Source organism: Dipodomys merriami, unplaced genomic scaffold (genome assembly GCF_024711535.1).
Source record: "Dipodomys merriami isolate MVZ:Mamm:240054 unplaced genomic scaffold, mDipMer1.0.p SCAF_50, whole genome shotgun sequence".
In the NCBI taxonomy this organism is placed as follows: Eukaryota; Metazoa; Chordata; class Mammalia; order Rodentia; family Heteromyidae; genus Dipodomys; species Dipodomys merriami.
The window spans coordinates 8,535,422-8,553,624 of record NW_027206069.1 but is presented as its reverse complement, the minus strand read 5'-3'; the positions used below and the strand labels follow the sequence as shown (position 1 = coordinate 8,553,624).

Genomic DNA, 18,203 nt, shown 5'->3' with positions numbered 1-18,203 from the left:
TGAGCCTGATAGGAAGCCTGAAACTGGCTGGAGAGAAAAGATAACAGAAACATGACTACCGAAACTCCAAGGTACCCTCATCCAGAACAGTTTTCATTAGGAAAGCTCCAATTCCAAACTACTGGATCATGAAGAAGAGTTTTGTGAATGGTACTATGATGTACTGTACTCATAACTTGACTTCTAGAAACTGAAACCCCTCTGTACAACTATTTAATAAATTTTTTTTAAAAAAAGGATTTAGAAGAATGAACAGAAATCTCAAGAAATGCTGAGAACAATAAAGGAAAGCATAGAAAGCCAGGTGCTGGTGGCTCACACCTGTAATCTCAGTTTAAAGTCAGCCTGGGCAGGAAAGTTCATGAGACTCTTATCTCCAATCAACCACCAGAAAAACTGGAAGTGTCACTGTGACTCAAAGTGTTAGCATACTAGCTTTGAGAAAAAGCTCAGAACAGCACCCAGGCCCTGAAGCCTGGGACCAGCAAAAAAGAAAAGAAAAGCTATGCCAGGCCCTAGGACGACAAAGGGTCAGAGTTCAAACTCTAGGAGTAGCAAAACAACAACAACAACAACAAAAAACACAACCCAATGAAAAAACAATGCATGATAGAGGGGAGGACAGGGGAGGGCACACAAGTGAAGAGAGAAAAGGTGAGCAAATAGTCATTATATTCAGTGAAAGAACTGTAACTTGAAGGTAGGGATTTTTAGAATCCATCAAGACCATCCCAGGGGGACCATGTGGAGGCAGGCACGCACAAGAGAAAGATTATTATAAGGTTTATTAGAGGCCATATCTCCCCCCAGGTGGGTAGCTCTGGGGCTAGTGGCAAGGTCCTTGCACAGGTAGGTCTGGGCAGAGAATGGGAGTGGCCAGCTATAGGGTGGGAACTCTAGGACAGGGAGGACCTCAGGTCTGGGTGAAGCTGGGGACCAGAGGTGGGGATAATGTTAACAGGGAGGAGGAAAGATAGGGGAGAATGATGGAAAGGGTGATATTGATCAAAATGCATTATATTCATTACCAGATTTCTGGAATTGAAACTCCTTTGTACATCTATTTAATAATAGTAATAATAATAAATAGCATGATACTGGCATGAAGACAGACTTACAGACAAATGGAATACAAGGGAAATAAACCCTTAAACTATAGTCAAATAATAACTATCATTTGTGTTAGAGCTTGAACCCAGCCTCTTGTACACGCTAAGCACATTCTTTAAAACTGATCTATACCCTCAAGTGAATTTTAATAAAGGTACCAAAACCACTCAATGAGAAAGAAATATTTTAAAACAAACTGCATTAGAAGAACTGGTTATCTATAAAGACCTAAACAGAATACCTACAACTAAGTATCATTTAAAAGAACACAAAGAGGCAAAGCTTCATGATGCTGGATGTGGCAATGAATTCTTTAATATGACGCTAAAAGTACAAGCAACAAAAGAAAAACTAGGTAAGTAGGACTTAGCCAAAATAAAAAACTTGTGAGAGGAGATACTAAGGGATAAAGAGAATTTAAAGTTGTTTGTGGACATACATACATATACATACAAGCACACACATGTACACACACATATGGATACAGTATAATATCCTCCAAATGCTGTTTGTTAAAGGGGGCAGGACTGAGGGGAGCAATTTGATTTTTGTTTTGTTTTGGGTCCGGTTGTGGGGCCTGAACTCTGGGCCTGGGCACTGTCCCTCAGCTCTTCACCTCAAGGCGAGTGCTCTACCACTTGAGCCACAGCGCCACTTCCGGCCTTTTTTTTTTCTGCTTATGTGGTGCTGAGGAATCGAACTCAGGGCCTCATGTATGCAAGGCAAGCGCTCTACCACTGAGCCACCTTCCCAGCCTGAGGGAAGCAATTTGAATATGGTGAAGGGGGTAAATTTATTCAAGTAAACTGAGGCATATGCAAGTATGGACTATCACAATGGTAACAAATAATGACATATTACAAATATGTTTAAACACAAAAAAATACTGAAAAAAATAAATTGCATATCAAAGTACAATGAAAAGACAAGCCATAGATTAAAAAGAAAACACTTGCAAATCATGTTTAATACGAGATTAATATTCAGGAAAAAAAACTCCTAAAAATAAAGGAAAAAAAGTTGAAATGAAAAATCGACAAAGTAACTGATCCTGGTAATACATATCTAGATTCTTAGCAGGAGAAAGGCTGAAGCAAACAATGGAGATTTCCAAGAACATTCTGGGTGAGACCTCGTATTAAAAAAAAAAAAAGCAAAGAACCTGATATCCTGGTATTTCTTCAAAGTTAATATATAAGAAGCCAAACAGAATGGAAAAGGACACTCATGATCACTAGGGAAATAAAAATGAAAACCACAGAGGCTGGGAGGTTGGCTCAGTGGTAGAGTGCTTGCCTCACATGGATGAGGCCCTGGGTTCGATTCCTCAGTACCACATAAGCAGAAAAAAAGCAGGAAATGGCACTGTGGCTCAAATGGTAGGACACTAGCCTTGAGCTGAAGAGTTGAGGGTCAGTGCCCTGGCCCAGAATTCAACCCCCAGGACCAAGAAAAAAAAACAAAAACAAAAAACAAAAAACACCACAATGTGATACCACTTCACATTCATTAATTATTCTCAAAAAAAGAAAAAGTAAGCAAGTACCCAGTGTGTAGAAAGCAGAAGAGAATCATAATGCAATGCTGATGGACATGTAAATTTTTATGGATATAAATATTGAAAAGAGCCAGATGCTGGTGGCTCAAGCCTGTAAACCTACTCAGGCTGAAATCTGAAGACTGTGGTCCAAGGCTATCAGAGGCAGGAGAGTCCAAGACACTCTTTTTTTGTTGGTCGTGGGGCCTGAACTCTGGGCCTGGGCGCTGTCCCTGAGCTCTTCAGCTCAAGGCTAACCCTCTACCACTTGAGCCACAGTGCCACTTCTGGCTTTTTCTGCTTATGTGGTGCTGAGGAATCGAACCCAGGGCCTCAAGCATGCAAGGCAAGCACTCTACCACTGAGCCACCTTCCCAGCCTGAGTCTAAGAGACTCTTTATTTTTTTTCAAATTTTTTATTGTGATTAAGTGGTTACATAATTTCCCAATTTCACAGTACTGTGGGACCAAGAGACTCTTATCTCTAATAAACCACAAGAAAACCGGAAGTAGAACTATGGCTCAAAGTGGTAGAGTGCTAGCCTTGAGCAAAAAAGAGCTCAGGGACAGCACCCATGCCCCGAGTTCAAGCCTCACAACCTTCAAAAAAATAAAATAAAAAAGAACTAAAGCAAAAAAAAAAAAAAAAAAAAGACCTAGGGACATGGCTCCAGTGGTAAAGTACTTGCCTAGCAAACATGAAATCCTTAGTCAAATTCCTGGTGCCATTTAAAAAAAGAAGGTGGGAGGGTGAGTCTGAAGTGGAAGGCTCATGATTTGGAAAGCATCTTTGACTAAATAAACATCAGGCTCAAGGCCAGCACAACTACCTTAGTGAGACTTACAAAACAACCCAAGTAAATACCTAAAGTAACAAATTCTGCACCCTGCTACAACATTGACAATCATGTGACTACAGGACAATACAGCAAAATTCCACTTGTAAGTGGAAATGAATTACTAATAGTAACAAAATGAGTCAAAGTAGATCAATTATAGTTTTGTTGTTTAACAGATTAATCCTTGGCCTTTAAACTTTGAAAGGCTATCTAGATCTTGTATAAGAAAATAAAAAGCCCAATTTCAATTAAACACTAAAATCTTTTTCTACAGGCTGATACCTTTGAAAAAGAAATCATCGCTGGGCGCTGGTGGCTCACGCCTGTAATCCTAGCTACTCAGGAGGCTGAGATCTGAGGATCGCGGTTCAAAGCCAGCCCGGGCAGGAGAGACCGTGAGACTCCTATCTCCAATAAACCACCAGAAAACCGGAAGTGGCGCTGTAGCTCAAGTGGTAGAGCGCTCGCCTTGAGCTGAAGAGCTGAAGGACAGAGCCCAGGCCCAGAGTTCAAGCCCCACGGCCGACCAAAAAAAAAAAAAAAAAGAAATCATCCTCCCAAATAAATTCCATTGTTGCTTATCTTAGTCTCTGTTTGTTCCCTTCTGTCAAAATTAATCTTCAAATTATCCTTTTGCTTTTCTCTCACAAAGTAACCCTCTCCAGATGAAGTACCAAGTGTTCTGGGAAGTTTTTCAAACTGCTAAGACCTCACTTGAAATTCCCTCTCTTGAAAACCCACGGTATTGTTTGTATTAGAATTCACTAGATGGTCTTCTAGACTCATGTGAGCACATTTTTTTCCAATAAGAACCTGAGGACAAAGTCTATGAATTACATTTCTTTCCTTTGTCCAGTAGCTCTTCTGAAGATCCAGCAGATCTTCAATAATCACCTGTGTAATTTTGGACATGTTTCAGTAATTAAAATATGAAGCTAGATTCACTTGGTTTTATTGTATTTTTACTGGTTAACTATAAACACTATAAACCTATGACACACTATAAATAAAATTACTATGACCCAACAGGATGAGCGATGGAAACTGGGCAGTATAACCTGTTTTAAATCCTACAAAAATTTTGTTTAAATGATATTACTGCACTACAGAACACTATAGAAGTCAGGTTTTGTAGGATAAAATACCTGTAGGCTTTATTAGAATGGGCTATGCTAAGGCAGGCACCAGTGGCTCTCGCTGTAATCCTAGCTACTTAGGAGGCTGAGATCTGAGGATCATGGCTCAAAGCCAGCCCGGCCAGCCCGGGAAGGAAAGTCTTTTCTCCAACTGACCACCAGGAAACCGGAAGTGATACTGTGGTTTAAGTGGTAGAGCGCTTGCCTTGAGCTGCAGAGGTGAGGGATATTGCCCAGGCCCAGAGCTCAAGCTCCATCACTGACCAAAGAAAAGAAAAAAGAGCCATGCTGTAATTTAGTGAATATGTAGTCATGGACTTACGAAAACTCTGCATGAAACATGTTTTTATTAAATTCAGATTAGTAGAAGAAATGTTCAGTTATTTGAGATAGCTGTCAGAACCAGAGACACTCTGCTTTCAACTTTATTGCACAGATTTAGGGGTAGGGATAGAAGGATGGTGAAGAACACAATGAAGACTAAGAAACTGTGGAGTGTAGAAAAAAAGGCTATAAATGGTATGTAGAAAGGCCTAGGTAGGAGTTTTGGTCCTATCTCTTAACCAGCTCTAAGACTCAAGACAAACCATTTTTTAGCCCTCGTTTCTAGGCTTTAAAACAACCACCACACCAAATCTGTAAACCTTTTCCTGACTCCAAAAATTCAAGACAGGCCTAATCACAGCTGCTTTTAACAACCCAAGATTCCGGTAAAGCAATTCATAGCGGGAAGAAAGCAATTTACTCCAACGATCTAAAAAGAAAGGGGTATTCATAGACAAAAACGAGTGTTAGTTGACTTAAAAGCTAAGGAATTCTGCAAAAAGAAAAAAAAAAAAGTCCCCTTCCTTGTTACAATAAGATGTTTCAGAGGAGGAAACGGAACGCCGAGAAACAGAAGAGAGCTAAGACTGCTTCTGTAAATCAGGCCTACATCAGAGTAGTTGTTACCTGTGTGGTAGGGGAAGAGGTACTATTGTAGGCAGAAAGTAAAAACAACACTCTTGGGAGTTTCTCCAAAATCGCGTGCGAACCGGAAGGCAGGGGGAAAGGCCATCAAATACCCACCAGGCGCAACCGCCGGTTCCTCACCACACACAAGGTATTGTCTCCCTCCATACCTGTCAAAGCTCAATTCTCCACCCCCCAAAAACCCACCCCAACAGTAACTTTCGGGACCCTCTAACTTCTCCCCCTGGGAGTAGCCGGCTACAGGCCTGCTCCCCGCCGGCCGCCCTCACTCACACCCACCCCCGACACCGGCATCCCTAAACTCCGCACCCCCGGTCTCGGGGGAGGTTTCCCCGGGTCCCGCCCCTCAGACCTGGGAACCGGAGCCCGCAGCCGGCCCCGCCACCGCCGCGGCCACCGGGCGCCACCCTCAACGCCACAGCTCGCGCCGCGGCCCCCGGGACGGCGGCGCCCCGCCCGGCCCGCCCGGCGGACCCTCGGCGAGCACCGGGACCGGCCAGTCCGGCGCCCGCCGCGCCCGCGCCCCAGACGGACGCCTCCCGCGGCGACCCTGCTCCAGCCCCGCGTCCCCGCGCCAGCCCCAGCCCTCTCCGCGCTCGGACGCCCCGCGCCGCGCGGGGCAGAGCGGCGGCTCCACGGTCCCAGAGACGCCGAGGGACGCTCACCTCGGAGACTCCTCCCGCCGCTGCCGCTGCTGGGACCGTCACTCCCGCCGCCCCCGCCACCAGCACCGCCGTCCGCACCGGCGCCAGCACCCGCGGCCATCCTCCTTCGGCCGCCGCCGACGCCGCCGCCCTCTCCTGTCAGTGGCTCAGGCTCCGGGACTGTTCCAGGTGCCCCTCGCCGCCATTTTGACTCCTACAGGGAGCAGGAGGGGCTCGGTTCGGCGCGGCCCTAAGGCGCCTGCGCGGCGCTGCGGAGCCAGCCGAGCCCCGCCCGCCCCCGACGTCGCCACGCTGGGGTCACGTGGGCCTGCATCGTTGCGCGCTAGGGTGGGGGTGGAGCCTGGTGATGGTGGGCCTGGCTTCCGCGGGGGACTAGCGCTGCCGTGCTTTTTTTGCTGCTGATCGCCGGGGATTTGAGGCTGGTCGCGGCGTCCCCCTCATTCCCACGTATTGTGGCACTCGATTAGTGGTCAAAAGGGAATCTTAACGTGCTTCTGCTCGGCGGCCGGCAGCCTCAAAAACAACTGCGATTCCGTGGAAAAACCCTTTGCACAGACTGGGCATTTTGGTGGCTGCTTTTTGACTCTCTTAAGCACTTTTGCGGGCACTACCATGATAGTTGTATAGGATGTTAAAGGTCTTTTAAGGACACTGAAAGGTTTCAACAAGACAGGATTAATGAAAGCTCACCGCCCCCCACCCCCCCCAACGTGGGAGAGCCAGTGTTCTCTTTCTACGTGCCCCCTGTTTGTGAGTCTGCAATCATTTCAGCTATGCTGTAACAAAAGCTACTTACTTGTCGAGTACTTACAGTTTTGAAAACACAGTTTAATACATAGTTTCTGTTTCAACGCTAAAACTGCCCTTTGAGGGAGTTGGGACAGGTGTTATTATCACTCTTTACAGCTAAGTAGGCAAGCTGAGACTAGAATCCAAGCATTCTGGCTACGGACACTAAGCACAATCATTGCTATTCTCTTAGACCTTAACAATACATGATCTATTCTGCAGGAATATTTTTTAAGTATTTGCATTTTCCATCTTACTAAGAAAACAAGTTTCTGCCTAACTCTGTGTGTGTGTGTCTATGTGTACAGGTATTGTGGGCTTGATGTCAGGGCCTTATGTTCTCCCTTAGCTTTTTCCACTCAAGGCTATAGTGCTCTATCACTTGAGCCACAACTCCTTTTGGCTTTTCACTTGTTAATTGGAGATAAAAGTCTCAGGGACTTTTCTGCCCAGGCTAGCTTCAAGCCTCTAGTCTCAGATATCAACTTTCTGAGTAGTTAGGACTGCAGGTGTGAGCCACTAACACCTGGCACTGAGATACCTCTTTTAGCTGGTGATTATTTTTGAAACTCTGAATAAACCACTTGCCCTTAGTTCTCAAATGAACTTTGTAGACTTAACCTGCTTCACTTGTACATTAATTCCTGAATAAACCTAGATGTAGTTTACTCTTAGATACTTGCTTTTCTAGACTTAACCCAATTCCCTTGCTCATAGTCAGTTACTTGACTATAGATAACATTTCTGATGTAAAGTCATGATGGTAATTGTTTATTTAGTTTGATGCAATAAATATCTTCATACTCTATCCACAGAGAGGTGGATATGAAATTTGCTTTCCAGGCTCCACAAGCTTGATAGTTTTGTGAATAAACGGTTTTTCCCAAATCCATGGTTTCAAGGATTGATGTACTGTTCCCAGAGTGAAATGAGCATGGTTTGGTAAGAACTCAAAGGATAATAACAGTATAGAATTTTGTCATGTGTTTGATTCCTGTTTGTTTGTTCGTTTTGTTGTTGTTGGCCGTGGGGCTTGAACTCTGGGCCTGGGCACTGTCTCTGAACTCTTCAGTTAAAGGCTATCGCTCTACCACTTGAGCCACAGCACCACTTTCAGTTTTCTGGTGGTTAATTGGAGATAAGAGTCTCACAGACTTTCTTGCTGGGGCTGGCTTTAATCCCTGATCCTCAGATCTCAGCCTCCTGAGTAGCTAGGATTACTGGCCTGAGCCACTGGTACCTGGCTTTTTTGTTCTTGTCATGTGGAAGACAGAACCCAGAACTTCTTTTTTTTTGGGGGGGGGGGGCCAGTCGTGGGGCCTGAACTCTGGGCCTGGGCGCTGTCCCTCAGCTGTTCAGCACAAGGCTAGCACTCTACCACTTGAGCCACAGCGCCACTTCCATCTTTTTTCTTTTTGCTTATGTGGTGCTGAGGAATCGAACCCAAGGCCTCAGGCATGCAAGGCAAGTGCTCTACCACTAAGCCACCTTCCCAGCCCCACCCAGAACTTCTTATGTCAAGTACATGGTCCACCACTGAGATTCATCTCCCAGCCCTTTATCATGTGTTTAACTATCTCTTGATTCTTTTGTATATTATAAATTTTGTATTTGTTTGAAAGATTTAAAGTGGATTTTTTTACCTCTTCTACTGGAAGGACTTTATCTTTATGAATACTATCATTTTTCTTTGAACTTCTTTCAGATTTGCTATACCTACCTTCTATTCATTCATCAACCTCTTCCTGGAAAGATCTCTTCCTCCTTATATGTCTACCTTATTCTAATCCTTGAAGATCTGGGGAGCATAGTAGAGGTTGTAGTAATAATTTGAAAAAGTATTCCCCTTTACCTTGTGAATCTTAACTATGCCTGTAGCCCTGGACAATAGCTAAGTCAGTGGAAAAGTGAGAATGTTCAGGGTAAACTGGTCCATCTAGTTGGAGCCAGTGACTAGTTCTATTATATTGTTTACTTCCCTTAGACTATAATTGTACCTTATCTAAAAGTCAAGCCACATTCTATTATTTTCCATTACTTCACCTTTATCTTCTTCAGCTAAACATTGTATTAACTGAAAGAGCTATTATTACAGGCAACCTAAAACTTCAATTGTCTACTTTGACTCTTGATGATTTATTAGAATGGTAAATGAAAATTAAAATTCACTTGCTTTTACTTAACTATTAGCATGTTGAATTGATCAATCCCCACTATTAACACTGTTTATTTGTTCCTAACCTTCATGATTTGACTTTGGCTCTGTTTCCTAGTCACAATTTCAAACACAAAATTAAAATATCAGCAATAATAACATTCTAAGTAATTTGAAGTTAACACCACTCTTCTGCCTTTGAAGTAAAAATTCCTCAAAGGGTTTTAGAAAAGCTATACAAGGTCTACTGCTCCTGGTTCTGCCTTATCCTTTTGCCGATTTGCACATTCTGAGAATTCTAATAGGCTATATCATATCATATATCATATATATCATCATATATGATCTAGAACTCATTCCTTTGTGTGTGGGGGGGAGGGGGGTCATGGGGATTGAATTTGGCCTGGGCACTGTCCCTCAGCTCTTTAGCTCAAGGCTAGTGCTCTACCACTTGAGTCACAGCATTACTTCTGGTTTCTTGGTAGTTTTTTGGAGATAAGAGTCTCATAGACTTTCCTGCCTGCATTGGCTTCCAACCATGATCCTCAGCTTCCAGCCTCCCTAGCTAGAATTACAGGAGTGAGCCACCAGCACCTAGCCTAGAACCCATCCTTAAGTATACTCTTCAGTCCATCCACTTTGTACTGTCTTTTTTCTTTTTTCTTTTATTCTGGGCACTGTGTCTGAGCTTCTCTTGCTCAAGGCTGGCACTCTACCACTTGAGCCACAATGCCACTTCCAGTTTTTTCTGTTGATGTGGTACTAAGGAATCAAACCCAGGGCTTCATGCATACTATGCAAGCACTCTACTACTAAGCCACATTCCCAGCCCCCTCTTTGTACTTTCTTATTGTACCACCTGCTGCAATTTGAAACAAAACCAGTTTTCATATTTGTGATACCATGAACTATGTATTTGATTTTCCATCTCCATTTCCTGATATAGGGCCTCTAAAATCCTTGGAATCTTCAAAGTGACACATGTCTTTCTGTATTCTAATGAGTTACTCAGACCTAGATTGTCTCCAGATAGAGGGATTGTGACAAGAAAGACCGAGGCAGAACTACAGAGTTGGGATTTCCAGCTCTATTCCCCTCCTTTGGGTTGGGGGAGAAATGACAGGGACTAGAGATTGATAGTTAATGGCCAATAATTGTTTGACCCTGCCTCTGTAATAAAAATCACCGTACAAACTCAGAAATAGGATTTCATAGAGTTTTTAGATAGCTGAACATATGGTACCTCCAGAAAGGTCACGGAGCTTCCATATCTCACCCTACTTATGCATATTTCCTCTGTATCTTTTGTAATATGGTTACTAGTTTATTATAAAGGTTATATTCTAAACTATATGAGCTGCTCTAGAAAATTAATAAAAACCAAGGAGGGAGACATAGAAACCTCAACTTATTGCTAGTGAGTTGGAAGCCCAGGCAAAGCAACTGAGGCTTATGACTGACATTGGACGCAATGGACTGTCCTGTAGAACTTGCAAGTCTCAACTGTGGGGTCTTATGTTATCTCTAGGAAGATAGTGTTGGAGTTGAATTGAATTAGATGATACTTTTCTGTGTCTACTGCTGCAGAAAAAAAAATCTGCTTGTTTAACATTTGGTCACAGAGGTCTTCTTGGTTGATTATCAAGTGAGAGTAAAGGAAAGCCTGAGTTCGATTTCCTCTGTATTGTCAAACACCAGAGTTTAGTCCATTGTAGTAAAATACAAATAGTTTAAAGCATCCAAGCATCCAATGTGATGTGTCATAATAGATACTAGTGGTAGGAAATAAATAAATGGACCTTTGTCCTTGAGGAGCTCAGAAACAAAATGGAAAGGCAGAGTGAGAAGCACTTAGAAATAAAAGTCTAGTGTGAGATGATATTCATTGGAGTATGGGCTCTAGAGTATATTAGTCAGAATTTTCATTTCTGTGACAAAATGTGTGACATAAACAATATAAAGGAAGAGGAGTTTATTTTGGTTCACAGTTCCAGAGGCTTCAGTCCATAGTCCTGACTATGTTGACTGCGGCCCATGGTGAGGCAGATGATCAGGGTGGTGAGGCAGAAAGTAGAAATTGCTCACCTTATGGCAGGCAGAAAGGAGAAGGAGGAAGACTAAGCTTGGAACCAGATATGATTTGCAAAAGTATACCACTTCCCTACTTCTTCCAGCCAGCCCCCACCTTCTAAAATTTCTACCACCTCTCAGAAAAGCAACCTCATTTAAGAATCAAGCATTGAACACATGAGCTCATGGACAATATCTCATATTCAAGCCATAAAAGATTAGATTGATATGAGCAGGCATGTAACAGGTTGCCAATCAGAATCTTTTCTGAAAATTTCTGACAAACTCTTAAAGTAGCTGTTTCCTCTTGCTCTATTCTTTGGGACTATGACCTTAAAGGCAATGTAAATTGTCTTGTTTAGCTAAGAGGAGGAAGTCATGTGCAGTAGAAAGGAAGGCCATTAACAGAAGGAAACAGAGAAGCTAAGAGAAAAGAAAGCCGTGACAGCGTTTGAATACCAATGTCTGGATATGTCGGAATCTAACTCATCCTAGGTATTTTCATTTTTAGGGGCCATTAGGTTTCCGACTTTTTAAATTTTCAACCAGTTAGAGGTAGGTAAAAACAGTATACTTTAGTTGCTTATAGTAAGAATCCTACAAGAATTCATGTTCTGTTCTCCCTGCTCCCTCCTTAGTACTCATTCCATCTACCTAGCAAACTAAGCCAAAAACTTGGGTCATTTCCATCTTTGTATTTCATTGACTGCCATTACAGTGTTTTCCTTTCTTTGTACCTGCTTTGTAGCTTTCCATATTATTAATGGAAGCCACTTTCCAGGCTCATCTTCCTGGAATTACAGTATGCAAACTAGGTTTTTGAAATCAAGAAGAAAAGGCAAATATACGTCAGATTTGGTATTATACAAGTATAAACCCAGCATTTAGGAGGGAGAAGCAGGAGGATTGTAAGTTCAAGGCCAGCCTAGGCTACATAGAAAGGTCCTGTCTTAATAAACAATAAGGAGCTGAGGAAAGAAAGAAAAAGTGTGTGAATTAAATTAGTGCCACCCGTATGGAAGTCAGTATGGAGATTCCTCAAAAGATTAAAAAACAAAAACAAAAATGACATTGCAATCCAGCAATACTAGTCTTGGGCATTTACCCAAAAGATTGCAAATCAAAATGCAGTAAAGACACTTGCACAGCTATGTTCATTACAGCTCTATTCAAAATAACCAATTCATAGAAACAGTCTAGTTGCCTTGCAACTAGAAAATGTACTATATACATATAATAGAATTATATTCATCTATCAGGAAGAATAATATTATTTCACTTGCAGAGAAATTGATGGACCTGGAAAAACTCATATTGTATGAAAAAAGCCAGGCTAGGAGAAATGAGAGGCACATGTTTTCTCTAATATATGGAAGCTAAACCTAATATATAAGCATTTGTAAACATGTACACAGTCATAAACATATATTCTTGATTCAAATGACTAATGTATAATGTACATTGGAGTGAGATTCCATGATGGAACCCCTTTGAACAATTAAGCAGTGCAGCATGCATACCAGGAAGCTGAAGCATGTCTAGACTGGAGGGGGGGGGGTTGAAATCTAAAAGGACGAGTACAGATGAATGAAAGCAGGAATAGTCTGTGAATATTGTACAGCCATAGTTTTCAATGTACGTACACAAAAAAACAACTAGGAAACTTAAGGAGATAGGTGGAGATGGAAGAGGTGGGGAGTGGAGAATAATGGGAAGGCTGACTGTGGTCAAGATATGGAGTACACATAAATTGACATGTTAAATTGAAACAACCTTGCTAAACTATTTGAAGAAAAGAGAAAAGCAAAACTGTATTTCCTGATATTGTTTTGTATATGATACTGTTTTCACATATTTAAGACATTTTTCCCAGAGTCTGAAAGGCGAATGTTAGTATCTCTAGCCCCTGCTGCATCAGCAGACTGATAACTGTAACTTTGCACCACCCCCAGCCATGTGTCATCTGCTGCAGAGTACTTCCACCTCTCATGAAATTCCCCCACCTCTAGTCCCCTGACTATAAATTGCCCCTGAACAAAGGATAGGTACCATTTCTCCATTTCCTGTGAGAAAACTGGCTTGTCATCCTTTGCTGACAATAAACTTCTTTTGCTGTATGATTATATCTGTGTGGTCTCCTGGGAGGGTTTGCTTTCAGTGAAGAAGACTGAAAACAAGAATGTCAAAGTGCCCAGGAACAGTGATTAGTTAGTATGGATGTTTAATAAATTAAATATTTCATTAAGTGCATTATTAAGATTAATAAATAATGAAATTAATAAACTTCTAGAAAATAATGTTAGGGAGTTTCTTAATATTGGGGAACCTGAGTTAGGGATGAAAATACAAGATACAAAATCCCCCAAACTGTTATCCTTACAAATAAGATTAATGGGCTCAGCCCTCTCCGGCGGGCTTAAGATTGTTCCTGGGCTGCGCTCCATTCCAGAATTTTTCAGAAGGAACCGCGCTCTCCACGGGTTGAGGGTCAAACCGAGTCATTTCTGGAAAGGGGACGAGGGATAGCACTTTCACCTTGGTAGGCTGCCTAGAAAAGCCTAGAAAAAGCTTCCTTTTCTTCAGTCCTTTGGCGCCCGCCGTCCACGTGAGAGTAGAGTCCGAGTAGCGAAGTTATGGCTGGACAAGCATTTAGGAAGTTTCTTCCTCTGTTTGACTGAGTGTTGGTCGAAAGGAGTGCAGCTGAAACTGTAACCAAAGGAGGCATTATGCTTCCAGGAAAAGTCTCAAGGAAAAGTATTGCAAGCCACAGTAGTGGCTGTGGGATTGGGCTCTAAAGGAAAAGGTGGAGAGATTCAGCCAGTTTATGCAAAAATGGGTGATAAAGTTCTTCTCCCAGAATAGGGAGGCACCAAAGTAGTTCTCTGTGACAAGGATTATTTCTTATTTAGGGATGGTGACATTCTTGGGAAGTATGTAGAATGATTACATCACTAAAATGGCAACATGTGAAGCTGCCCATTCCATGGACATTCTTAGAGCTTTCATCATGTAAATAATTTCCATATCTCCCTTTTATAATAAACTGATGGTAATTAAACTAATAAAAATAAGATTAATGGATTAAACTATATATTTTTTCTCTTTTTTTATTGTCAAGGTGATGTATAAAGGAGTTACAGTTACATAAGTAAGTAATAAGGGGCTGGGAAGGTGGCTCAGTGGTAGAGTGCTTGCCTTGCATGCCTGAGGCCCTGGGTTCGATTTCTCAGCACCACATAAGCAAAAAGAAAAAAGCTGGAAGTGGCGCTGTGGCTCAAGTGGTAGAGCTTTAGCCTTGAGCTGAAGAGCTGAGGGACAGCGCCCAGGCCCGGAGTTCAGGCCCCACAATCGGACCCCCCCCCCCAAAAAAAGTAAGCTAATAAGTATATTTCTTATCAAACTTGTTACCCCTTCCCTCATTTTTCTCCTACTTTCCCTCCCCACCCTAACCCCAATTCAACTACATTTAAAATGTGAACACCAGTTGGGTAAGGTGGTGCACACCTTCAATCCTAGCACTCAGAAAGCTGAAGCTGGAAGATTGAGAGTTTGAGTCTAGTAGAACTTGGCAAAGAGAGAAAGAAAGGAATAAAGAAAGAGAGAGTAAGGAAAGGCAAAGGAAAAATGAAAAAGGAAAGAAAGAAGGAAAGTGTAAGGTCCGCTCCTGGATGGCGAGCAGACTCCACCCTCCTCGCAGCAAAGTCTCCACCCAGTACCTGCGTTACCTAGGCAACTGGGACACCTGGAAGAGGTCACATCTGAATTTGATGTGGCCACACCTTTCCCCGCCCATACCCTACATAAGGCCTAGCCCAGGCCCAGACGCTCTCTTGCTCTCTTGCTGCCCCCTTTTTTCTCTCTCTGTTCGTTTCTAGCTCTTGCTGCTCTTTTCTTGCTCTCTTGCTCTCTCTCTTTCCCAGCCACGTGGAGTGCCAACCTTGCCTGGTCCCAGCAGGTCTACCCCTTACCTGAATACCACGTGAGTGCTACTGTTCTTACCCCTCTCTCTGCTCTTTTCTCTCTCTTTCCTCTCTTCCCAGCTCTCTCTCATTCCCAGGCCTTTCCCAGCCACGTGGAGTGCCACCCTTGCCTGGTCCAAGCAGGTCTACTGAATAAACCTACCACTTATCTGAATACCACGTGCGTGCTGGTGCAGTTCTTACTCGGTTTCCTCTTTTTAAAAACCTAACAGAAAGAAAAAAGAAAGGAAGAAGGAAAAGAGTGAAAGAAAAAAAGAGAAGAAAGTTAAGAACGTGAACTTCAGTTATTAAAAACTCCAGTTCATCAAAGCCCTAAGGTCAAGTCCTTATCCCAGTGCACATGCCTGTACACACACACACACACACACACACAGTGAAAACCAAATTTTAGGGTTATTTAAAGTGGCCCAGGCCTGTAATCTCAGCTACTTGAGTGACAGACATCTGAGATAGAATTGTAGTTTGAAGCCAGCCTGCGCAAAAAAGCTCTATCTCTAGTCATGGTGGTATGTCCTTGTCCCAGTTATGTAGAAGTCCTGTGTACAGGCCTAGGCAGTCCCAAGTTTGTCCAAGCCAATCTGAAAAGTAACTAAAAACAGTAAGGATTGTAGGCATGTAGGTAAAGTCCTACCTACCAGAGGCACTAGGCCCTGAGTTCAAATCCTAATATCAGACAATTCTAAGTGTAAATGTTAATAAAACATGCATGAATAGAAATTCTGTATCCTTCCTGCTTTTAGCAGGAAAATCTATCACCTGGAAAAGATTTAAAAAACAAAAAACAAAACTCATTTGACACCAGGAGGACGCAGCCCTCCCTAAAGGTATTTATGTGGGATTTAAATATTATTGACATTTATCTGAGAAACGCACTAATTTCATGTTGGTCTCGGTTGCAAACACTCCATAATGTTTTTTTGTTTGTTTGTTTGTTTTTGTTCCTTTGGAAGGATTCAAAGTGTCAGGGCCTGGCTGCCTGGAGGTTTGATTGACGGCTCTCCAGCCCCGCCTCCAGGCCCGCCTCGGCCGCCGGGCCCGCGAGCTGCGTGGGTAGCGACCCACGGCTGCTGTGGCCTGCTCGGGCCTGGGAACGACTTTGCCGCCTCTCCTGAAGATGAGTCCCGGGCGGCATCCCCAGCAACTCCAGTGCTGCCATTTTCCCTGCGAAGCGCGGCGGCTGTTTCCTGATGTTTCCTGGAGCTGCCCTGGAGCCGGGCCTGCTGTGCCCGAGGAAAGGTCTCTGCAGCTGCCCAGGTCCGAGCAGGCCTTCATCCCAAGCCCCGGGAATCGCGGCGGCTCTCCTGGCCGCTGATCGAACGGCAGCTCTGCTCCGGGAGACTTAACTCCTGGCGGGTGACTGATTTAGATCGCCCTTAGGTGACCCTGGTCGGCAGCCACTGCAGGTCCTGCACTTGCTGTACGGGGCCCCACCCCAGCCAGTCCTCACTCGCGTCGGGAGGTGTCCCCCCAGCTCCTGCCTGACCCCTGGCCAGTGTGTGTGGCTGTGTGACTGGCTGTGTAGGCAAAGCTTGCTACCCACTCCTGGGTCACTCTGCAGACTTCCCTCCTTGCCATACCCCACCTCTTTAGACCCCAATAAAGCCACTCTGAATAGGTTTATTGCCTGCTTGTGATCTTTATAAGAAGTAGAGCAGGCTGAGCTGGTTGCTCAAAAGAGCAGAAAATTCTCAGGCCTGCCAGCCCCTAGCAAGTTCATTAGCAGCAGCTAGAGGGCGGCTGGGATTCCAGAGACCTGCTGGGATAGGAGTCTGGAGACTATCCAGAACTCTGGGAAGACAAGAGCCAGTGGAGACCACTATGGCAGGTTGAGTGCCTGCAAAGAGCAGAGACTGCAGAAGGCAAGAGGCTGTGAAAAAGCAAGCCCAGACCGCTGAAACAGTTCCAGAGACTGGCTGAGTCACCTACAAAGACTAATAGCTGGGGGCTGACACCTGAAGATCTGAGATGTAGTAAGCCTCTGGCTTTGAGAGCCTAGAGCCCTAAGTCTCTAGTTCTCAAAGCTTATAGCTGTAAGCTGCTGGCTGTGAAATCCTAGCTCTTAAGTCTTTGGCACTCAAGGCTTAGAGCTTCCAACGTTAGGGGAGCTACTCTTTGTCTTGAGATTTCCATCTGAACAGAGCAAAAGAATCTTCAATGCATTGGTAACAACCAAGTCATTGTAGAAATACTTTACTGGCATGTGCACTGGTATATATGAACAAGAATTTCCAGGTAGCATTGTTTATAGGCATCAGAAGCAATTAAAAAACCAAGTATCATCTCAGTGCCTCTGATCATATAGTTCCATATTTCATAAAATGAAAAAAAAACACCCAAATATCCATCAATACTATCATAGATTTTTTTAAAAGAAGTATATTCATGCTAGTAAATGGTTGTACAGGACTCTGACCTTTTATGTTTTGGCTCCAACTACTTCTTAAATTTTTTTTTTACTTCTGCAGAAGAAAAGCCCACTGGAGAATTGTTGATATAATTCACAAGAGATATGAACCAGGCAACAGTGGCTCACATCTATAATCCAAGCTATATAGGAGGCCGAGATCTGAGGATAGAGGTTTAAAGCCAGTTTAGGCAGGCAAATCCCAACTTTGGCCAGCAGGACTCAAGTAGTAGAGTGTCAACTGACACTGACACTGGCTGAGCAAGAGCCAGTACCAGCATATAAATAAATAAGCAAATAAATTGATGTAAAAATGAGAGTTTTTAATAATATTATTTTGAGGAAAGAACTGGCAAAAATTCTTACACAACTAAAAGAAGAATGAACTTGAAACACACACATACTCTCTCTGTGCCAGTCCTGAGACTTGAACTCTAGGCCTGGGCACTGTCTCTGAGTTTTTATGCTCAAGGCTGGCTCTCTACCACTTGAACATAGCTCCACTTCCAGCCTTTTGGTTGTTAATTATGAAGTAAGGAGGTCTGA

The 18,203-nt window shown here is 43.3% G+C and overlaps 1 protein-coding gene across 3 annotated transcripts in view; it reads right to left on the bottom strand.

Moving 5' to 3' along the window:
• Btbd7 (BTB domain containing 7) overlaps nucleotides 1-6,444 on the bottom strand; it is a 78,016-nt gene extending 71,572 nt beyond the window's left edge. For 2 of the 3 annotated variants that reach the window (XM_069997687.1, XM_069997686.1), the window contains exon 1: nucleotides 6,260-6,444. The gene's annotated coding sequence lies outside the window, so the exon portion shown is untranslated. Of the gene's footprint in view, nucleotides 1-5,946; nucleotides 5,964-6,259 lie in introns of those variants that run through there. The other variant, XM_069997688.1, reaches the window with a different exon arrangement.
• Between the last annotated feature and the right edge of the window lie 11,759 nt (nucleotides 6,445-18,203).